Source organism: Vicugna pacos, chromosome 1 (assembly GCF_048564905.1).
Source record: "Vicugna pacos chromosome 1, VicPac4, whole genome shotgun sequence".
Taxonomy (NCBI): domain Eukaryota; kingdom Metazoa; phylum Chordata; class Mammalia; order Artiodactyla; family Camelidae; genus Vicugna; species Vicugna pacos.
In genome coordinates this window covers 42,102,020-42,126,693 of record NC_132987.1, presented here as the reverse complement: position 1 = coordinate 42,126,693, position 24,674 = coordinate 42,102,020, and the positions used below count along the sequence as shown (strand labels likewise).

General features: G+C 40.6%; 1 non-coding gene across 1 annotated transcript; it reads right to left on the bottom strand.

Moving 5' to 3' along the window:
• Positions 1-9,564: 9,564 nt before the first annotated feature.
• TRNAA-CGC (transfer RNA alanine (anticodon CGC)) lies at positions 9,565-9,637 on the bottom strand. Its single transcript has one exon. It is a non-coding gene; the product is annotated as a tRNA-Ala (tRNA).
• Between the last annotated feature and the right edge of the window lie 15,037 nt (positions 9,638-24,674).

Here is a 24,674-nt window from a genome sequence, read left to right as displayed (position 1 = left end):
TTTTTTTTATTTTTTTCTTTTTGCTCATTGTCGTCCAATTTCTCCTGGTTTTACTGCTTCGAGGTCACTCATGTGGGGTCCACATTTTGAGGCAGCCAACTGGGAATGCTCCTGTGCTCATAGATTTCCCCACCCCCCGTTTTCCTCCCAACGGGCCTACCAGAAGCTCAGAAGCCTCTTATTCCCTCCACTCCCAAGTTCCGTGCCTCAAACCCCCAGCGCCTTTCTCCCAGGTCGTGCCCCCTCTCCCACCCCCCACCACCTTCCCCTCCTTCTTGACTGCCTCCTTTCCAGAACATGAATAATTCCGCAGCATTTCCCATCTGTTATTGCCATAGAGACAGAAGCTCAGCAAAGATAATGATGTTCTGTGCAGAGCCAGTGGGGGGAGAACAGCATCTGCGAGTCTGGGGAATAGATTTTCTAACCTCGAGGATATTCAGAAGGCCCGGCTGAAGGTCTGATGTGGAAGACGGGACAGTCCTGAGACTTGGCATCTGGTCAGCTCTCAGCACTTGGCTCCTGTCTAGCGAGGAAAAAAAAAAAATTTTTTTTAGAAACCAAAATGACAGATTTTTTAAAAAGTGATTTCAAACTGCGGTTAATGGTACACGTTCAGTAGTCATTTTATGAGCCATAAAAATTAATTACTTGCTAGCACATCCAAGGACCTAAGGACCAAAAATCAATTGGACAGTACATAGACTTTTGAGAAATCAAGCACGTTTTCCCCTCCCCTGTTCTTTTGATTTGCTTTCTCCAGGAATCTGTTTTTTGAGGGAAGGATCTTTTGTGCTGGTGATTTTATGTACAATGGGTTGAGAAATAGCAACAGGCAAATGTGACTAGAACCAGTGAAGCTTTGAGGGTTTCTTTTTTTTTTTTCTTTTTCTTTTTTCATTATTCATCAAAGTACAAAATGTACCAAATTAAAATTCACTTTGCCCTTGAATTCCCAAGGTCTTGGCCTCAAAGATACAGGTTTGAACTCAAGTGAAACTAAGCAGGGTACATTTACATAGATCTGATGTAGATGGGGAGGTGCACATTAACCCACATTTTTGCAGGTCTACTTACGGATTTTTGGAAATTATCAGTAAAATTGATTGTATAATGTCAAACAAAAGCACTGAAAGAAGTGGTAATGGCTCTTTATCTCAGAAACAGAATTGAATGGACACAGAGAATACAGGCCTTAGAAAAAATAAACATGATGAGGTAATGAATATTGTAATCCCCACCTACTGATGGTCTTCATCAATGTTTAAAAGTCAGTTTAAAGTCAGTTTATGTATTGGTTAGTAAATATTCTTATTCTTTTTTTATTTTTTTAATGGAGATACTGGGAACTGAACTCCATGCACCCTACCACTGAGCTACACACCCCCAACCCCTCCCCCCCCAGGAAATAGCTATTAGATAGGTTTTGCATGGCCTCCTACCTCACCATCTTAGCTGCCAGCAGGAGTGAGAGTGTGTGCCTGTATGCATGTAAAAATTCCAAATGACTGGGGGTGGGGTAGGGGACCCTACGCATTGTCTCAACTTAAAGCAGCACAGACAGAAGATACAACCGACTGGTACTAGGTGGTCTAGAATTTCTTCAGTAGTCATGGACGTCTGGTAGTAATAAAAGCAAGAATTTCGAGGTTATAAATTTGAAGGCCAGTTCTGCCATGTGGCCTGATAAATGGTTTGCGGCAAATGTTTTCCTCTTGTCTATATTTACTGCTCTATTGATAATGACTTGCTAATATCAGTTATTAAGAATACGGAAGCAAAAAGGATAGGGTGAAATGCAAACATTCAATGTAAATTCATTTTATTTTTATGCAGGAGTGGTAAGAAAAGTCAAATAAATGTTAATTGAGCCTACCAACAGGCTTATGATTTCCTTTACACCTTCTGCTCTTTTCCAAGAAAGAGAAACTAGGTGTAGGTTGATGGTTCCAAAGCCTCCTCTTCCCCCTTCCTTGATTCTCAACAACAACAACAAAAACTTGTTTGAAATATTTTTAAGCAGCAAGTCAAATGCTACAAGATCCTTCAGTTTCACAAAAGACTCTCAACTGTTTCCTTTTCCATCCCATTTTTCTCTGTAGCTTTTCATTTATTTCTGCTTGTCAGAATTACGACCATAATGATGCTCTTTAACTTTCTCAGAGCACTTTTATCTTTTTCCTATCTATCCTCTTCCCCATGCACTTTACTTCCCATATTAGCTTAATGCTACTGTCCCTGCCAGTACAAAGTTACTTCCCCTCATTGACTAGACTTTCTCCTTGGGGCTCCATTCTCCTCTTACCTGCCAAATCAATACTAATCTACAAGATTCCAATTCCTATTTTCATGCTTTAAATAAGATGAGAACCAGATACTTAAAAACTATTAACCTCCTTTTCCTGAATAGTGTCACATAGCACTTCTTTTCTTCAAGTTTTAACTTATGTTCTGTGGAATTGGAATGGAAGTAAGAGGAAGAAAGCAAAAAGGAATAGCCAGAAAAGGTAAAATAGGAAAGGCTGATGTTAGGAATGTTTGAATTTTCAGGCTTAGATTGCAATAAACTCTAAAGTGAATGTAACAGACATATTAAGTGTATTTCGTTGTCAATGCATTTTAACCTACAGTTTAAGAAACAATGTATTAAAGAATAATAATCAATGTTAACATTTATATAGTGTTTACTATTGCTAGGCTTTGTTCTATTCTATTTTACAGATAATAACTCATTTAATCCTCACAACCCTATGAGGTAGTGTCTATTATTATCCCATTTTATAGATGAAGAAACTGGCACAGTGTTGTGCTCAAAATCACATAACTAGGTAAATCTTTCCCTTCAGATTATAAAAAAAATTATAAAAGATTATGCATATACTCAACTGAGTTCTATGTAGGATCAATCTGAATGTAAAAAAATGGGATTAAAGTTTTACGTTATGTGATCTCAGGGTCACTAAAGTTTCTATCTCCCCCATTGCCTTTCTGACACAGTATTTGAAATTCCCATAAAATATTTTATTTCCATTAATATTCAAGTTAAATTGAAAATATATTATTTAGAAGGGAGTAGAATTATTATTGTTATTATTATTATTATTACTCTCTAAACCTCAAAACAATACTCCAAGCTAATTAGACAATATCCCCATTTATCAAATGACAAAATGGATATTCTGGGTATCAGTTATCTGAAATCTTTGCTACAGTTTGCTGTCTATCAGAATAATTGGTCATCTAGCAGAATTCTATTATAATGGTACACAAGATTAAAAAAAACATTGCTCAGAGGAGGATGTAGAAATAGAATATACTCATGGTATAATTCAGTGATGGAAAGATCAGGTAAATAACTAAAGAGGGGAGCCCTGAGCCACCAAATGGTAGACTGAGAATTTCAGTGGCCTCTTGTAGGGTTGGCTACCAAGCTCTGTGTCTGTTCCTGGCTCCTGCCCCACCCTGTGAACCATGTGGCCATAGCAGCAGGGATTCATGCCACGATGGTTGACCTTGCCCCCAGTCATAGCCAGTTGGACCAAGAATGGATACCCGAGCCAAGCTAGGCCAATGAACACCTTCCCAGAGATGACTGGAATGTACACTGAAAGAGTCTAGCCTCAGATGGCCTGGCATATTGAATGGAGGAAATATAATCTTGGGAGCTATTGGTGGTCGTAATTGCTCTATCATGGAGAAGAAAAGCACTGTAAGCTGCTCTGTAGAGAGAAACCAAAATGAGGCAGATGCAAAGAGAGGGGCAGATAGAGTGCTGATAAGACCGAAGTCTTAGGTTCCAGTTTGGTTCCAGGCTGAGCTGCACAACTGTCCTTGGAGGATCCTGCAACTTTGAACTATATCCTCTTTTTCAGGCTTGAGCTTGCCCAAGTGGGTTTCTGTTACTTTCAACCAAATGAGTCTGAGAAAGAGGTGTAAGGATGGGGTAATGGCAGAAAGACCCACACACTTCAATTTTATGTATCACTGGACTTAGTTAGAACTGCCAAATCTCACTAGCAATAGAGTTCTCAACAACAACAACAAATCAACTAGTTAAAATACCCCTTTTTTTTTAACTTTGGCATATGAAATATTCAAGGATCTTCTCACTTCTTTTAAATGTAGGAGTCTGTGGACTAGTGCTGTCCGGTAAAACTTTCTGCAGTGATGAATATGTTCTATATCTATATTGTTCAAGAGAGAACTCTTAGTTAAATGTTGAGCTCTTGAAATGTGGCTGGTGCAACCAGGAAACTGAATTTTTAAAAATATATCTAAATAGCCACCATGTGTAACCGGTGGCTGCCATGTTGGACAGCACAGCTCTCTAGTTATTGAAAAGAGATTTTCTTCTGTAACAAGATACAAATAGTAAAAGTTGGTTTGCAGTGTTAAGATGAGAATTAAAGAAAGTAGGGAATCGAATGAGAGTAGGGCAGCAGCACTAGTGAACAACTCTGAAGGATCTGACCCAGTGATTGTAAACTACATGCCTACCTCCCACTCCAGGCAGTAACTTGGGAAAAGGATATTAAGATGGATAAAGGGTAATAAGAATTACCTGTAAAATAAACAAAAAGAAAGAAAGGAACAAAGAAAGGAAAGAGGGAAGCAAAGAGAGGCAAAGTCACTTTGAAGAGAAAAAATCAGTTCTCTGGTCTAAAATATAACTGATAGCATTAACAAATCTTTGAAATAAATGCATCGCTCAGAAGGCTCTCTGGTCAGCAAGATTAGCAAAGCTGTCGCACTTGTGGCAATGAATGCACCAGCCTCACGATATCCAGAAAGCAAATCTTGCATTGAACTCCCCTTATTCTGACCTTGTGATCTTACCCAGGAAGCAAACTTCTGACTGTAATTGGACTTGCCAAAGCACTGGCATGCGGAGAGTTCCTTGCAGTGCAAATATTCCAGTTTCTTTCTAACTCTAAACAAATGTGTGGCAGGTGGGTCATGTGCACCAAGTGCTGTGAGTTTGGTTAAAGTGAACCTGCTTACAGACTAGATCCAGTCCTGTTTGTTGACAAAATCAAGTATCTGAACCTTCAAGGCAAAGAGCCAGGTTCTACTTGACCCAGATAACATCAGCCTGACCCTTTCCTGGTAGACAGCCAAATGACCTCCCCGCATACTCCCTGACCTGTCCCAGGGGCTTGTCTTCAACATACTAATTTCTAAAGTAGGATCAGGAGAAACTCTAGAGCTCCTCAGTGGATTCTGGCACAGTAAGAGCTGGTGTACGGCATAACGTTTCAGTCATACGTACGCACACATATATTCATTTTCATATACTTTTTCATTATAGGTTACTACAACATAGTGCTATACAGAAGAAACTTGTTATATGTCTATTTTATATATAGTTGTTAGTATCCGTAAATCTCGAACTCCCAATTTATCCCTTCCCACCCACTTTCCCCATTGGCAACCATAAGTTTGTTTTCTATGTTTGTGAGTCTGTTTCTGTTCTGTAAAAAGTTCATTAGTGCCTTTTTTTTTTTTTTTCAGATTCCACATATGAATGACATGGTATTTTTCTTTCTCTTTCTGGCTTACTTCACTTAGAATGACCATCTCCAGGTCCATCCATGTTGCTGCAAATGGCATTATTTTATTCTTTTTTATGGGAAAAAAACCTTAATTTTCATTTCCTCCCACCCAAAAAGTCCCCATTAAGTCCTCAAAGCCATTTTTCTCCAAGTACAGTTTATCAAGCACCTGTGCCAGAGTTACCTGAGGAACTTGTTAAACATACGGATTCTTGGGCCCCAGAACTACCAACTTAGAATCTCAGGGGTTGGAGCATAGGACTCTGTACTTTGAGTAAACTCCCAGGGGCCTCTCTGCCCTCTCAGTTTGAGAAGCTCTACACCAAGGGAAGTATAAAGAAAATCACAGGGAAGATTTCTTCTCTCTGAAGTGTGACTAGGGACATCCCTCAGACCAGCCCTCGGGCAGGCAGGACAGAGTACAAATGCAGACTTCCCTGAGAGAATGGCTGAGAACATCCAGGCCTGGCTTTCCAAACTTTGTCAACTGTTCCACCACCCTGAGAGCAGTTTGGGTTTTTGGGGTTTTTTTTTAAGTCTTTTACAAAATTTGCGAAATTTTGTGAAAAACAGCACCTGGAATTTTATCTTTCTCTTTTTCTTGGATTGTGGCCTCCCTAGCAGCAGTCAAGCTGCCCTAATCTTTTCTTGAAGTAAAAAACATTCTAGAGATATGAATATTTCCCAAAATAACATTAAAATTCTTTCATAAACAGTTTCACAGAAAATCAAGAAAAAGAACAAGATTGTAAGGCTCAACCTCTCTTGTGAGCTGATTACAGAAATGAAACTTTTACGTCTTATAGGTTTACACACATGGAGAGAGGAAGTTAGTATTATATTCTTGGTGTTCAGTAAGTAAAATATTAAGAGATCAAGAGAAATATAATGGTAAAAACATGGCAGGATAGGTAGCAAAATTAAAAATTTGTATACCCTTTGAGTCAACAGTTAATCTTCTGAAAATTTATCCTAACAAAGTTAGTGGACAAATGCAGAAAGATGTATAACAAGGATGTGTATCAGTGTAGTTTACAATACAGAAAGATCGGAAACCTTTAACATGAAACACATCAATCATAATGCATGCACCTCTTCTATCCTTCCATATCAGAATCCATCCTGCTCACAGTCCCTTGCTGTGTGGCCTCAGATTTTTCTTGAGCAAAGGGTGATCACTGAATGGATCAGGAGTGGGGATCTGAACCATAGGCTGGCCAACAACCTAGACTTAGCCTGACCCAAAAAGCCCCGCCCAGAGGGGTGGATAACTAATTAATTAGGCCAATTAGATATTTTCCTTTTACAATTCAACAGAAAAAATATAGAATTAACCAATTAGAATGGACATATACATTTTTCTTTATACATAAATTATAAACTTATATATTAAAACCTCAGGCAGTAAAATGGGTATTTGCAAATATGCCTAATATAAGTATGAAAGTTATTTTCCTGAGAAAAATATTAACAACTCTGTTGTTTTATCCATTAATATTTCAATCATTTACTAGTTAAATTAGTTACAGTAGGTGGTTGACATATTCTTCTGACAGCACGGGAAATAAGTGTTGATTATAAAGTCTTATAATCATAAAGTTAAATATCTTGGATTTTAAAGCTCACTAGAATTGGCCTCTGTGGGCTCTGAATATTGGCTCTGTTACCAAAATCAGAGACTGGATTTCCAATGAATAGGTTTTCTTTATACAGGTAATATAGATTTTAAAGAAACCACATGGGCTCATTAAAGGTTAATATAAATGTGAAATTACTACCCTAAAGTTCCATTAGCCACTTTGTTGATTTTTAAAATAAATCAGATTGTGAAAAAAGCTCTGTATAATATTTTCCTCATGTGTTTTAGTCTCTTTCTCCTGGATGGACAAGTGCCAGGCATTCAGTATGTTTTACGCATTTGAAAATAGATAAATACTGAATTAGCATAATTTTAGGAAAATGAAGAACAACTTGCCAATAAATGTTACAGAATTATTTATTGAGTAAACAATCATCCACAATGATGTAGCCTAGCCTCAAGCCCTCCATAAAGTATACACCACAGAGATCACAGTAGGACAAAATAAACAGGAAATGAGTCCAGTCTCCCACAGGCCTCTATGACCCCACCGGTAGCCCCACATCTCCTCAGTGTGTGTCCTCAATGTGTGACATTCAGTGAGTCCTCTACCTAAACTGGGAGATCTTCTAGTTATCTCCTCTCCAGGTTTGCCTCTTGCTTCCAGAAAACAATGCCAACTCTAACACCTGCTCTGTTGATTGTCGACATATCAAAATATTCGAAATATGCATCTGCTGTTATCAGCTGTATCCAATTTCTACCCTTCAAGGTGTAACCTCTCTGCCCTTTAATTCTTATCAAAACACACCAAACACTACCTAGTGGAGTGAAAGGCCATCCACTCTTCTTAAGCTTGTTATGTTTTCTCCCCCTTAGATTTTTTTTCCCTTGGATCAAATCAGCCAACCAAAATGTTCATACTTAAAACCAGGAGCGTTCCCCTCCTTAGTAGGATTTTGGTATTATGTTCTCCATTTGCATAATGAATTTTCTAAGAAAAAGCCACCTGTCATTTGTTGGTTGAGGATAATGTGGCTTTCTCTTTACGAGGACCCGTGAGAGAAATTTCTGTTGGGCTTTAACTGTTTCGCTTCTGTCTCACAAAATACTAAAAAGGTTATTATTAACCATGTTTCCACCCAGCTCTTTGGAAGGTCAGAAGCAAATCTGTAGGATATATCCAGCTAGTTGTGTGTTGGCTCTACACCTAGTTTGATTTTATCTCCCACCTTTACTTTCTCATTGCTCTCATTTCATCCATGACACAAGGAAGGAGGGCGGGTGAGAAAGAAGTTGGTGATAAAACAAAGAGAAACTGGAAGTTCTGGCTAACTTACGCCATTTGTTGATTCCTGTCACATACAAATGTAGGGCAACATCCACCTTACAACTACAATTCAAGGCATTTGTACCAAGAGAGTCTCGGAGCTAAAAGAGAAAAAAACTGGGTTCCTATGTCCATTCATCTTGTCCATATAATTTAATCAATGATTTGGTTAAAGAACAGTTGTCCATTCCACTTACTTCAAGTCACTTAGAGGTAGAGGATTATACAAGGGACCTTTTACTGAAACCAGAGAGTCCTCAGACTCCTAGGTAGCCTGGTACCACCTTCTCCCCTTCATAACTTTGACTTACACATGGCATCATTTCACTTGAGCTCTTTCATGTGCTTACATTTAAATTATCAAGAAGACTTTCATGGGCTCAGAATGTCTTTCTAAGCCAGGCTGTGCTAGTCAGGCCACACCTGGGAGTGACAGTCCTGGGTCAGGTAACCTCCTCTTACCTAACCTGGAATAGGGGGTTGTGGGTATTAAAACATGACTGCCTGCAAGAGCCTTTGGACAAGGCGGCTTCTTTGTAAGGAATGCAGACACGCAGGCCCTGGCAACATCTAGTATACCATGGTGGTATTAGATAGGAGAAAAGCTCGCTCTCCCTTTAACACCTGCTGAAATTCAGGCCACCCTTCAAAGCTAGACTCAGTCCTCAGATCCTTTGTGAAGCTGTGCCTGCCCATCTCAGCCTTCCCTAATTTCACAGTCATATACATTTACCACATTATGCTTACAATGTAACTTTATGAGCTCTGATTTTTCACCTATATTGTAAAATCTGGCAGGTCAGGAACCTCATCTTACTCATGTCTGTATCCCCCACAGGGCTTGGTTTGGTTCCTTTACATGGTACTCTCAAGAAACCTTTGTTCTTGACTGTGCAGAAGTTGATACAGTCAGCCTTCCTGCTAACCCATTAAATAAATTAAGATTTTCAGCAAGATCCTGAAATACATCAAAAATCCTGTTGTTGTTGTTTTTTTTAAGAGTCTCTACCACATTCTGATATTTTTCTAGTGTTTAGGAAGAATCTCAGACTTTGTTGTTTTTTTTGGGGGGGTGATAATTCTGTTTATTTATTTATTTTTAACAGAAGTACTGGGGATTGAACCCAGGACCTTGTGCATGCGAAGCACACATTCTACCACTGAGCTATACCCTCCCCTACAGACTTATTTTTAAATTGAATAAAAATCAACTGATCACAGGGAGAAAAGGAGTAGGTTTTCTGCCCCTTAGGCCCTTAGTCCCCTTCCCTTTACTTTCTTTCAGTGCCCAGAAAAGTCTCTGGTGGCTGCAAAGTGAGATATGCCCTTTGCCTGTGTATGTAAGGATGCCCTTTGGAACCAATCAGTGTGGCCACAGCCTGTCATTCCAACTGGGGCACTTCTGACTCTCCATCAGGGTGGATTTCCTGTCTGGCTGACACCCTTGGTGTACAGATGCTTATCATTAAATCAACACATACAGGCTCCCCAAGGGACTGCCTTTTCCTGGTAGTGCATTTCCTACCGATCCTTGCTTTGTCAGTTTGATAAGCATAATAGTCTTTAATCCACTATGACTAGGTGCAAGACTTCTCTACTGATTGTCAAAGAGGTGGATGTGGCCAAAAGTTGTATTTCCAAAAAAAAAAGTCTATATTCATTTCAAGCATAGTTTAGGTCTGTTGCAGGACTCATGAATTTAGCTGAAGGATATAGAGCCTAGACCTATGCTCTTTGGCCTCCTGTGTTGATTCATTTTCTCTCTCTCCCCACCTATTATTGAACTTGAATGCCTTCAGATAGCACCTGTGCTCCCTGATTTACCATGGCCCCGTCACTCTCTGCTGCTGGCCCTGGCACACACATTTTCACACTCAGCAACTACTACTACTACTCACGGTGGCAGGCTCCCCTAGACCTTCCTTGGCTCTGACTGCAAGGGCCCACGAAGGGCGGGCTCTGCGGCAAGCCAGAGGGGGCCTGGGCGCCTACACTAGCCTTCTGACTCTGTTGTAAAGGGAACCAACCCTATGGAATAACAGTTTGTGGGAGAAGGCAGGCAGGCAATAGGAGATTCTCTTTGCTTTGGTTGTGTATCTCTAAACAAGAAGTCCTTTGCAAACAATCACAATACCAGAGTTGTACCTTAAACAATTAACAGCAATCCCTTAATATCATCAAATATCTATTCAGTGTTCACAGGTCCCTGATTGTCTCATAAAGTTTTGTTTGCTTTGTTTTTATAGTTGATATGTTTAAATCGAGAGCCACATACTATACTTGGGCATATTTCTTGAGTCTCTGAATATATAGGTGCTCCTTTTCCCCTTGCCATTTATTTGTGGAAGAAACTGTGCCATTTATCCTATACAAATATCCTATATTCTGATTTTTGATGATTTTGTTAACTGCATCCCTATAACGTCAATTTAACATGTTCTTGCTCCCTCTGTTTTCTGTTACAGTGGGAGTAAAATCTAGCAGCTTAATCACATTGTCTTTAATTTGTTGGCAAGAATATCTTATTGGCAGTGTTGTGCACTTCCTGTTTATATCACGTGAGGCACATAATGTCTGTTGCCTCTCTTTTGTGTAGTATTAAGGTTGATCAGTGTTTCCAGATGCTGTCAGCCTGATCCATCTATTATAAAGGTCCCCGTCAGTTTTCAGCAAATGGTTTCGGCAACCACTGATGATCATTGCCTGGATCCATTATTTCATTAAGGGTTACACTTATTTATTAATGAGGAATATTTTTTAAGAAGAAGAACTCTCTTGTATCTATTGGTCAACCTGAAGTGCGGTTTTGTTTTGTTTTTTCAGGAAAGGCAGGCTGTTTGAGTCTTTCCTTTTATTTACCAGTTTTCAGAATAAGAAGCATCTTCCAAAGATGGCCAAGGAGTTTTCTTGATTTTAATTTTTTGTGTCCATAGGAACACATCAGTTTTTAGCCTGTTTTATGTTTTGCTCAAAATGTTTCACTTTTGGCCATATGAGCTGCTTGGTTCTTAGACATGAGTGACCCATGATCATACAAACCTTTTCTTTCCCATATGACTAAGAGCTACTTTCCAGAACTTACAAAGTGGTTTGTTATGAGTTATATAATGTTGTATTTATAGCCCCAAATTGGTGTGTTACTAGAGTTTCAGAGGACGTTACATGCTGATGTGAAGTCCGACTGTCAGGCAGATGGCGGGAGGCAGCTCCAGTTGTGAGGAGGAACTTCTCAATGTGTTGTTGGTGTTGCAATGGTCGGGGTTTTCAGATTCTGCTATTCCTGTGGGGCTGCCGTGACTTTTACTCTACAGGACTGAAGTTGGGAAATGTCACATTCCTACCACCTGATAAGCGGCACTCTTGAAAAAAATAACATCTGCATCTTCCTGAACCCTCATTAAAAGTGAGGTAAATAAATAAAGTAAGCACAAACCCACAAGAACACAAAAATTCAAGAAATGAGGGCGAAGGGAAATGTGAGACTGACGGTGAAAGGAAGCCCCACAATGACAAGCACGTTCCGGCCCAGATTAACGCAGGAGGATGAGGACGGTCAGAAAAATGACACACTTCCTAACGTCTGAACACAGTGAGAGTGCCTTACTGTGTTGAGAGAAAGTCCGAGGATGAATGAGTGATGGATAGGTAAATAGAAAACTAAGCCAAGTTTTTCTAAGGTACTTATTAACTCTAGAAAAAACAAAAAGTTATTCAAGAAAGGAAATTATACTACCTGACTCTTGTGAATACTATTGTCATTGTTACACTAATGTAAATATACTTTATTAATAGCCAAAATTATGAAATTGTGATATAATTGTATTGAGAGGAGAGAGGGGAGGTAGTGTGTGTGTGTGTGTGTGTAAAAGAGTTGAATTTTCATCCTCCATGTTAAGAAATCCCTAGACAATGTATAAAACTCAAAAACTCCAGAAATGCCTTCTTTAGAATTACGGAGGGAAGAGTGAGAAAAAACAGCTAAAAGGTTGAAGGTGGTTATTCCTGGGAAGTGGGAATCTGGAGTGCGGAGGTAGGACAAGGGACTTTTATTTGACATTTTAAATTATGGAACTATGCACATTTACTAATTATGACTTTTTTCATTAACAACTTGTCATATTTCTATGTACCTCTAATTCATATAATTCGGCAGCCAGGAAGTTAATTTCAGTCATGATTTGGGGTTCTCCCCACCCCGAAAGTCATCCAGGAGTCTGAGATGTTCCCCTGTATTCTAGGATACATGGGGCAGGTCCTCTGGTCTCCAGCACACATAGGTCCCAATGCCTCTTTCAAGTCCATAATCTCCTTGGATCTTGGGCCAAACTCCAGCAGAAGAGTCTTTCACTGCTGCCCTCAAATCTTAGCATCTCCCAACTCTCCTCATCAGAGAGGCCTTGTTGCCTTGTGGGGCCCTACATGGAGTGGAACTCCACGCCTCTGCTCAGAGGACCTGAAAACAAAAGCAGCAGCTCCTTCTCCACTCCCCTCCTTCCCAGCACTTCCCTTTCCCTCCTCTCAGTGACCTTTCAGAAATCCAGGGTCTGCTTCTCTTTCCTGGAGGGGGGAAATGAGAAGAGAAGTTACTGAGCAACACCTAGGGCACCCCGTCTCACCTCCATTATCTTCCATTCAGACAATTAACATCTTCCCATTCTTCTGTAAAGGTCTACTCAGAGAGAGCTTCTGGCTAGATCTCATCGCCTCTCACTTGGCCCCTCCTCATTTGCCGCACCCGCCCCTAGAAGAATTCTGCAGCTGCAACTGAGGGGAGCCTACCATTGGCATTTTTTTCTTACTCGTGTTGTTACATTTGTAGTATTTTACTTTGGTTGTACTTGTGCAATCTGTGTATTGTTACAATTTTTATCATAATTTTGTTTCTCTCCAATTTATAATCACCCAGTTCCCCTGCTCCCCAAAGGAGTGTGATAAATGGGTCCTTTGCCTCATTAAGAGCCAGTTCTAAGGTAGCCGTTTCCAAAGGGCCTGTGCACAACCTAGAGGCACACATGTGAGCATCAGGGTGTGGGAAGAAGATACCAGGACTTCTGTTCAATTGTTTGCTTTCTACTTTTGTATGTCTCTAATGTATATAAAGTATAATTGCAAGTTAGAAATTCATATATTTGAAGGACGCATTCTCAAACCTTTTTTTTTTCATTGATGAAGTGTGTAATCTAAGATATTTGAGAGCTATGTTCTAGGGCAACCCTGTCCAATAGAAGCATAGCGTGAACCACAAAGGTGAGCTGCATATGTAATTTTGTCTTCCATAGCCACAATCCGAAGAAATAAAAAGAGGTAGAATTAATTTTAATGTATTTTATTTAACCCAGTATATCCAAAATATTCTCATTTCAACATGTAATAAATATTAAAAGTATTAGTAAAGTATTCTACACTCTTCTTCTTTTACTAAGTCTTCAAAATCTGGCATGTAGTCTAGAGGGACAGCTCATCACTCCGACTAGCCACACTGCAAGTGGTCCCTAGTACACATAGCTCACATCTGCAACTCAGGGGTCTTAGAGGGCATCTGATATGCGTCCTGACTCTGGAACTGCTTCTACTGATGGTGGAGAAGACCTCCCGAGGTTAAGACAGGACCATACCTGCCTCATAGCTGCTGCACACCCCAGGCAGTAGGAGAAGAGAAGATGTAGTTCATTGAGCACCTACTCTGCACTTCACCACATTTACATCTATTTCACTTCATTTTCCAGCATCTCTTTGAGATAGAAATTATTAAACCATGTAAAGACGAAGAAATACAGACTTGGGTTACAGAACTAGTTAGAGTCCCAGTCTTCTTATCCAAAGCCCTAAATGCAGATTCTTCTGAAGGACACTCTGTTCCGTCCTTTGAAAGCTACTGAAATGATTCCACTCACTACTGTGTAATGCTGTTACCTGTTGAGACCACTTTCATAGCACAGGTGAAGAAAGCCTAAAGTCAGACCCTGGGGCAGTCACGGGGCCCTCCCCCTGAGAGAACGAAAAATACGGATTATGTCCCAGGCCACTCTCCTGCCTTCTTAGACTTTCCAGCTGTGTGCTGTCCGATTTCCCAGCATGATACTTTCCTCGTTGGGACTCCTTTATGTGAAGTCGATCTGCAGTGGATTAATTAAATACTGTATTGATTTTCGATTCTCTGGGGTACTTCTTAAAGGATTATATTCTTGAAGCCCCTTTCCCTTCTCTAAGCTAGTAGAACATTCCCCTTTGTAAATGTGATACTTAGAACTTTATCACAGTCCTCCCACCCAGAATCACCCTCCTCCACGCTACCCCCCACCCCCATCACTTGGCATAAAGTAACTTCTTGCCTTTCCCCAAAGACAGTAATGGAAAGAAAGGGGGAGGGAGTCCTGCTGGTTTTCAGGTCATGTTGATTTAACACCATGATTTATGCATCCTGGCTGTCCTGCTTGTATTTTCATTTTTGCATCCTGCTAAATACCTTGCAGGAGTGTTGTTCCTCTTAATTAGTTAATGTTTGTAAGGCATGCTAAAGATGAAAGTGCTGTGTCAGTGCTAAATATGAACACTCGGGTATCCTCGAGCTGTCCTTTGTCTGCACAGGGTTTTCCGGTGTAATGCAAATCATGAGAGATCTGCCTTTGAGAAAAGGCTTGGATATTCTTCCCTGAACTGTAGATTATTAAAGTATACATACTTGGAAATTAAGAGTGGCAATAAACACAGCGCATTTTGCATTCACACGGTTTTTTGATCCTGATGTAACGGTGCTTTCCCCACTTAGTCAAAACGCTATGACGATGCGGAGTGAGAACAGAACCTTCCCTGTGAATTGTGCTGCCTGGGTGGCAGACCCTTCACCTTCCTGATATGTAGCAAGTAATAAGTCATTTTTTTTTTTTTTTGTTCAGTGAGTGGGCGACTGAAACAATTTAAACTGCATTTCCAACCGTTGTCTGAGTAGAAAAAAAGATTCATTTAAAATTACAGCATGTTAAATTAAGTGTTGAGTAACGTTTCACTAAGAAAAAATTTTAAATACCAGTTTCATTTACTTTTGTTATATTCACTAAACCTGAGTTTATCAAATTTCTAAATGTGTAAAGAATCATGTTAAGCATTTTTATCAGGGTATTGGTTTCAATGGCTCGTCTTTGAACACGATCAAAATATGTTTTCTTTTAGAAGACTGAGTGGCTTACCATTCTTGACTGGTTTCTAATCCTCAGCTTTTAAGCTAGGTTTATATTTTAGAATGAGAAAACCACTTGAAATGGAGCACAGAAAGTTGCAGTCTTTTCTTTTAACAGCAAGGGTTTATGAAAAACATGAATATGGGGGTAATTTTTATTATTATTTATAAACAAAAAATAAAAATATAAACTTGCAGCCTAAAACACACTTTATACTTCTTTCCAAATTCACAAAATGGCTGTTACCAGCAAGTAATTTACAGTAATAAGTGATAAACTTGCAATGACATGTAATTGTATGTAATATAATGAATAAACAGTAAGAAATAAAAAATATGTTAATAAATGTTGTTTTGGCTGATCCAGACTTCATTCCAAGGTGGTAGCAAATTATCCTTCATCTTTTAGTTACTTTTCTATGTAAGAAAATCCTAGGTTTATTTTTTATTAATCAAAATTCCTAATGGCTCCAACAGGATCTTCAGTCAATGTAAATTTACATAATTCATTTTCTACTCAACTTGTTTTTCTATAATTAGTGCAGCTGTCACCAGGGAGCCACATTCTGGTGGGCAGGTAGCTATGGGTACAGCAGGCAGGCTTCAGTCAAACATTGCCTTTTAAACCAGCCATCAGTCTTCTCCCTCATTTCAAATGACTTGGATTCTATAAAGAAGAATTTGTTTCCAACCTAGCAGACCTCCCTCTTCAAATTTGGACTGTTGGTCCATATTCTACAATTCCGTCTCCAGGTCCACTTAGCCAAAAGGTATAAGTGAATCTCTGATGAATTTCTTGGTCAAGCCAACTTTAGGCTGCATACATAATATTTCTCTTTATAGCTTCCATATTTTTATCAAGACAGATCCTCATTTCCAAATGTAGTTATAATACTGTTAAAAACACAGCCAGACCACATTATAAGTACAATGACAAAGCAAGATTCAGAATGGTATAGTAAATGTTTAGCTTTACCCCTTCCTAGTGCTTATAGTCTTTAAATGGCCTTTCTTTTTAGAAGTTTATATAATCTTTGTCAGTAGTGCTATATGTTCAGCCATTTCTATCATTGCTTCACTTGTAATATTCATTTTGAGGACTGAGCAGTCAATTTTTTAAATCATTTAAATCTTCACTACAGAAAGAGTTTCCCTTAAAATAATAAATGGATAAGAAAGAAACTAGTATTAATAGTATTTAGTGAGTGCTTCGCCTGTGTTAGGTGCAGTGGTGTAAACAAAGAAGTACATACGAGCCACAATGCTTAGGACTTAACAAGATACTCATTAAATATAGACCAAGAGTTTCCAACTTAGATGGGGAAGGAAGTGGTAGATCGCCTATGTAAAAAAAACTCCACCATGATTAAGCTGTTGACATGCTAAATGACAAGTGAAGGATTCTTCCTGAGTGTAGTTGATGTCCCTATGTCCCTGAACTGCCTGGGCCACAGATGGTTTCTAGCTACGGAGCACCTCACGGACAGAAGACGTCCCCTAACACAGTCTGGAGTTGGAGGGAGCAAAAAGCTGAGTGTCTTCAAGTGTGAAAGGGACAGCTTCAAGAAGGCCAACCCCACAGTCAGCCAGTGGGGGTCACGTAGAGGTGAGAGAAACAAAAGAGGAGCCCAAAGTGTCAAAGCCAGGGGGAGGCCATAAAAGGCAGTGGCAGAGGATGGGGCATCTGGACACGGGTTCAGAGCCCTGGTGCCATTGTCCACATTAGGGGGAACAGAAGGGGACTTCCAGGACATGTGAGCCCAAAGACAAGCTGTCCAGTGGGCCGCTGAACAAGGGACCAGGAAACTCAGTCGGTGGATCCCGGTAGCAAGGAGTGACCATGAGCCTGAAGCCACACTGACTGGAAGCAGGAGGTGAGCAAAGGAAGGGGCTGAAGTCCAGCTGATCCAAGGACTGAAGAGGGAAGTCAAAGTGGGACGCAGCTGATGCAGCCACCAGGGACCCAAAGGGGCTGTGCCAGTGCTGGTAACCCCCTGAGTAACAGTTCATGACTCCCTACTCGATCCTTCTCCATCTGAAACCTATGCCAATGCCTCTCCAAGAGTCAATTCAGGGCTACTCATCTGATGCGACTCAGCCCGAAAGAAACCCCACCTCAGCGTGGTGGAGGCGGCTGGTAGCCCATGTAGATCTACTCCCTGCACCTTCCTGGTGCTTTAGGAAAGGCCATCGGACTGAGTTCTGGCCAAAGCAACAGGAGCTTATGTGAGACAAGTCACCTGCAGGCCTGGGCCCTAATGACCCCTCCAAATGTGCCCTCCAGCTTTTCCCCTTCCTATGGTTTGAAGATGGCAGGGCCCCCATTAGCCTGGTGCCTTGAATGTCAATGGGAAACAGAGCCCCATCCTCCCGGCTCCAGACCCAGAGCATCTGTCCTGAACTATTAGGGTAGGAATAAATAAACTTCCATTTCCATATGGGTCTGTTTGTTAGAGCAGCGTAGCTTAGCCTAAGCAATACTCAGTGAGGCCAGGGATTCCCCAAGGCCCCAAAAGGATTTCCATAGAGAGAATGTCCCAGGGCACCACCTTTATGTGTCTTATGTGTGTGACCACTCGTGCATACACATAGGGTCTGTTTCCATGGTAACACTAGGTCCACTGGTGGGCTTGCCATTCTTTATTTGGAACACAGAGGATCTTTCCCCACATAGATAGCGTTAGAAATGGCAGTTAGATCCTTACATCTACACCTGCTTAATCTGCAATACCAGGAGCAATAGTTCAGTACAGTCCATCATTGTCTATAATGTCTTTTTGCCTGATGTCAGAGGGTGAAAGAAACAGGAAATTGGGAAAGGGAAATCAGACATGGTTTCCGTGAAGTCACATTAATAGAGAAGGGGACTTCATAAGGCTCCTCCAGGTTTTAAAAGGAGACGGATGCTCTCTTAAGTCCCAGAGGCCCAAGAAACCTGCTAGCCGGGAGAGTACGAATCTAAACTGGACCTAGAGATATAACCATAGAATATTAATTCTCACAATGCAAGCGGTCTGATTTTTTAAAAAGAAATATAGAAGTGAGTGATCAAATTAAAAGCAAACAAAAACAGAAAGTAAAACCAAGGCAACTGCATGCAGTTCTTTCCTTCCCTCCTCCCACCCCCAAACCAACGCCTATGTTTTCCTACCGGTCTTAGCAGCAGGGTTGGGTGTAGGGTAAGAACAGCAGTTACTCTTGTGGTAGAGGAGGTGGGGGTGGGGGAGTGGGGCGAGGACACAGATTCTGGGTGGGGTGTGCTCAGCTATTTTTAGAGAGCACCCACGTGAGGACTCCCAAGGCCTGAGGGTGAGACCTTGCAGTTGTGTGAGCTTCTAGGGATAGGATTCTTAATCAGAGGTGTGAAGTCTCTCTTTTCATCCCCACCCAACCCCAACCGCATGAAATCCCATCACAAAGAGCCAGGAACGAAGTGAATACTCTTCTGGGTCTGTGAACACCGGCTTGGGAGAGCTTCTGAACTAGACTCTCCCCAGCCCTGCTCCAGAGCAAGCCCCTGTGATACCCCCAGGGGGCTCCACACAGAGACAAAGGGCACAGTTTGGGGGGATCATTGTGCTGGGAAAAAAAAATTCTCTTCAGTTCTCTGAAATTCTTCTCATCAGGTCTCTGAAAAGAACCGGAGTTCCTCTGTGGGCCAGAGAGAAGGGGGAATGTGTCCTTTCACCTCTGGAAGCCGTCTCAAGACCTCATCCCATCAGAGGCTCCTCTGCCGGGGGTTGGGGGAGGTGGGGTTGAGGTCCACATTTCCAGGACAATACTTCCCAGATTTGCCATTCGTATCAAATTTGACTCCAGTGGCTTTTGAGTATTTCTGAGAACTAAATCCATCTTCAGGGTATGAAATGAGTGGCCACTGAGGATTTTCAATAGGATTTTTTGCCTGGTTAAGGTGGAAGAGGCAATCTATACACTGACATTCTCCACTCCCAAATTCTTCCAACAAAATAGAAAACTAATAACCAACTAAATTAGTGTATGCTTTTCAGTCTCTACAGTCTTTCAGGAGTCCCCTTTCCCTTGATTTCCATTTATTACCTGAGCAATTGTGGGCCGTCTCTAAATGCTTCCTTTGACATCAGTGATGGGGAATCCCACAAAACCCCACAATGATTCACCTTCCCGACTACAGCAAAAATTCTCTAGCCTAGGTCAGCATTTAGGGTGTGTGGGTGAAGGCCTTTCCCTGGTTCTGTTTTCCAAACCTTATTAAAGCATAAAATTTAACTGCATGACCTATAAAAAAAACACCAGCCCCTTAGTTCTAGTTCTGCTGAAGCAATGAGAGTTTCCCTGCCAACCTCTACTCATGGTGAAACCACAAGCCAGCAGGAGCACTCTCTCTCCAAAGTACACAGCTAACATTTGTTCATTCACTCATGTATTTTATTCATTTAGTAAATCTTTCTGGAGGGCCCATGCACCAAGCATTGCTCTAGGTGCTGGGGCTGCAATAGTAAATGAAACTTGCATGGCCCCTGTCCTCATGGAACACAGATTGGTGGAGGTGACAGATGATGGCAAAAGAAATCAGCAAACATATACTTGCACATCATGAGAGATGCTGTGAAGAAGACAAGGTGTGATGACAGAGAAGAGTGGAGCGGACTAGATAAAGTGGCCCTAGGTTGTCCTCTTTGGGGAAAAGACACACATGCCAGAAGGGTCTAATTGCCCACCTGAGAAAAGGAGAGAGGGGAGAAGCGTATCACAGGCAGAGGGATGGCGTATGGTAAGATCTTAGGTGGAAACGCAGACTGAGTAGGAAGAAGGGATGGGGTTTGGTGTTTGACTGGGTGTTGAATTCCTGATCCCTGAGACACTGGTTGTCACAGATGGCAGGCCTCAGAGTCGAGCAGTGAGTCAGGTACCACATCTTCCCCAAATGAACTGGAATCGGCAGGACGACGTTCCATGACAAAGAGGCAGAGCCACACAGCACAAGCCCAGAAAAACTGGTCTTTTGCACGTGGGCGGAGGAGTAACAGTTTGCAGTGGCACTGAGGAACCAGGAGGATGCTCAACCCTGGGAACCATTAGAATGAGCCGCCTCCACTTGAGAGGGCGGCAGGGAAACACATCCTGGGGGGACAGTCAGGGGAGGAAGGAGAATGCAGTGAGTAGGCTGAAAGCACTGATGCTCATGTCTCCAGGAAGAAGCATCCCAGCAGGCACAGAGAACCATTAGGAGGGAAAGGAAGAAGTTTGTGAAGGGTGAAAACAGAGAAGAATGAGAATGAGAGTACAAGGCAGGCTGCCTCCCTGGAGTCACATCTTGGAGGGTCACCATAAACAAGATGCAGGCATAGCCAACTCCAAGATGTCTAAAAGAACTAACGCCCACCCAGAGGTGTGTGTATGTGTTGCAGGGGGCACCCTGGTTTCCCAGCAGTCAGCAGCATCCTGGACTTCTTGATCTGAGGAAGTCGTGGTTAGATGAGGCCAGTCACAGGGTTATCTCACTGGGCAGGCTCACACCAAATACTGGACCTAGGAAAAGTTTCTGGTGCGCTACCATGCAGTTCTGAGTGCTTGAAAAGAAGTCCTGGGCTGTTCAAGAAAGTGTATTTCATGCCTATGAAGCGGGAGGCTCATATCATGGCAAGATGGAGTACAACATCATGGGAAAAGGCTGGCAGGGTTGAACCAACACGGATGGTTGCAGAGAAGGGACTAAGGCCTTACGCAGACCCACAAAGAGAGCCATCAAGGAGTTAACAAGATAGCATTTAAAGAACAGTTCATTAATTAGCTGTGTGTAACTTCTCAGGAGACAGAATTTAGAGCAAACTTTACATAAACTGTCTTGAGAGGCAATAGGCACTGGGAGTCATGTGGACCTAAAGTAAGTTATTAACCTCCCTAAATCTGTACTTTTTCCCCCATCTGTTGAATGATGATAATAGTACATGTTAATACAAGTTTGTGGTTCTCCGAATTTAACTTGGGACCACCTGAGATCCCGCCTACACAGATTTCAGTTCAGTAGCTCTGGGATGGGAAACAGAGGATTGATTGATACGTGCAAAATGTTTAGCACATGCCTGCCCATGTCAGCTATTAAAATCCATAAATAGTATTTCTATTTGGGTGGACCCAACAGCAAGGAGCAACTTTCTTTGGGAAAATTAACTTCCTTTGGCATCACTGAAAATCAAACAGAAGTAAAAGTTGTCAGGTCTCATCATAAGGTACAAGCTTTCTCTCTATTTCGAAATACAAAAAGGAATTTTCTTTCGTTTTCTTCTATCACTACAGAAATTTGTAAAAATGTATTTATCTATTCCCCATTTTTTGTAAAATGTTTTTTTAATCTTTACTGACGTATAGTTGTTGTACAATATAAGTTATAGGTGTACAATATAGTGATTCACAATTTAAAAAGGTTCTAGTCCACTTATAGTTATTATAAAATATTGGCTATATCCCCCATGTTGTACAATATATCCTTGTCACTTACTTTATATCTCATAGTTTGTACCTGTTAATCCTCCACCCCTATGTCTCCCTCCCCACTCCCCCACTGGTAACCACAAGGTTGTCCTCTGTGATATCACCTACATTTGGAATCTAAAAAGTACAACACATTAGTGAATATAACAAAAAGGCAGACTTACCACAAGCAAGTCTTATACTTTAAAGAATCCTTTCTAAGTGGACAGATTTCATTCTTCCTAGTTACCCGTACCGCCAACTAACAATGTGCAAATTATAAAGTGGTGTCAACAACACAATGAATCTAAAAAGTTGTTGATGAAAAAACCTGTGAAGAAGAAGGTGTGAGGTTGTTTAATGCAACTCACGACACATTGTATGATCAGTTATTTTGGGCAATGAAGTAAATAACCGCCTGGAACTGAAGTATGCTGGGAATTCATTTTCAACGGGATTAGCAGGAAAATGGCTTTCCTTGGCAGACTGCTGCTTTCAGCTATTTACTTCCAACACAAGTGTTCAGTGTTTGTGAACAAATAGCAGCATAGTGAAAACTCTCCTGAAATCATGTTTTTAATGGATTATCTGAATGTCTACAAACTTCAAGGGGTTAAATCTGATGCCATGGAATAGTAGACGTAGGAAGTTCCACAAGTAAAGAATGTGGACAATTTCTTGCATTTGTTTTAACTGAACTCCACTATATTTAAATGACTAAAGTCAGCTGTGGCTCTTTATTTTCAGCTAAAGGTATCTTTCATAGATGGAAAAATACCCAGACAGCATGAAATATGACGTAACTAGACTCTTGCTTGATATATCTCCAGTGCCCAGCACCCAGTGAGTCTTCATTTGTCTTGAACAAATATGGGAGGTCTAACACCCAGAACAGACAAGAAGGCAAAGCAGTTCTATGAAAACTTGCCAGACTGCCAGGTAACTATGTGAGATTTCCTTCAAAAGAGCAATTCAAATGTTGAACTTTAATAGTTCTGTAAAATCAAAATACACATGATGAGCACTGATGAAATCCTGGACCCTCTTGGTAACTGTCCTGGAGTGCGTACATGGGATCCTCCAGAGGGCGAGCGCTGGTGATTCTGACCTTCATTACAGCAAGACACTGGCCCCTGGTGGTGAAGCGGATGGAATCACCCTTCTGAGATGCAACCAGAGATGCTGCTGTCTCACATCCATTTTTCAGACCTCACTACTCGGGGGCAGAATGTTAATTTTTATTTTAACTATTGGAAATCTCCCCTACCTAAAGGGGTAACAGACACACTGACTTTTTTTTCTTCTAAACTTAAGCCAAATTTTCAGGAATGAATTTATTCCTTGTATCACACACACATACAAAATTCCTTACAATAAAACTTTTTAAAATCCTGTAGAATAAGCACAGCGCTGAATTACAAGTCTTCAATAAATACATGAATTAAAACTTTAAAGAAGGTAAGAATAATTTAGCAAAATATCAAGTCTTATTAGATTGATTCACCGATTCAGATTTCTTCATTAAAATATTTCAAACTGAGTAAACTTCCAAAAGGCTCACAAATGCACATACTTTCATTACCTTTAAATTTAAAAATCTGGCTTTTAAGTAAAAATCGAGTGTGGAGAAAAACATTTTACTTAGGAAAAGTTGTTTCTGGAAAAGACCATAAAATGTGAGTTAGAATTAGGTTTCTCGAATATATGTATGCATATGCATGACTGGGACTCTGTGCTGTACACCAGAAATTGACACATTGTAACTAACTGTACTTCAATGTGAAAAAAAGAATTAGGTTTCTGTATTTAACTATCTTTACATGATTTTTTTCCCTAAATTTATTATGAATAACAAAAAGTCACTAAGTATAAACCCCCACATTGCAGAGTTTACATCATGGAAGGTTTAAATCTAGGTACCCAGTACTACCTCTCAAAACACAGCACTTCCCTTTTATGGAAAAAAACAAAGCACCTAACTTTTCAAGGATTTTGCTAGAGACTTTCAACGGGCTCCTTTTCCCCCCAAGGGGTTCTTTCTTACACAATTAGAATTTGCTTCTGACCAGCTAAACTGTCAATGAAAACTTGAGCTAAAGCTCTCTCTCGTGAATCCATCTGGTATGGGGCTTAACTGTCAGACAGCCTATTAAAGATCACACTGAACAGCCACTTAATTCTTAGAAAATTTGTAATTCCATTTTTTCAATAAAAACATTAAAAAGTCATTGGAATAAAAATACAGTGTTAATGTCAGTAAGGCACAAATTGCTACACAAAGGTGAATTGCACTGCCAGATTTCAAGCCAAAAATCACTCCAAGTTCTGAGCTGGATTCATCTTAATTATAAATTTCAGAGATGAACTGTACAAATGCTAATCTAAGCAGAAGCATCTGACAATTTTCTCTCCCAATTCCAATTCATATTTCTGAGCACAAAAGCCAAAAATGATCTTATATATAGAAATACTATGTGTATGTGTGTGTATACAGAGGGGGGAATCTCTCTAGATCTAAGATTTTGTTCTTATTATGTACAATACATTTGAAAACTTTAGAGCAAGGATCAATTTTATATGAAA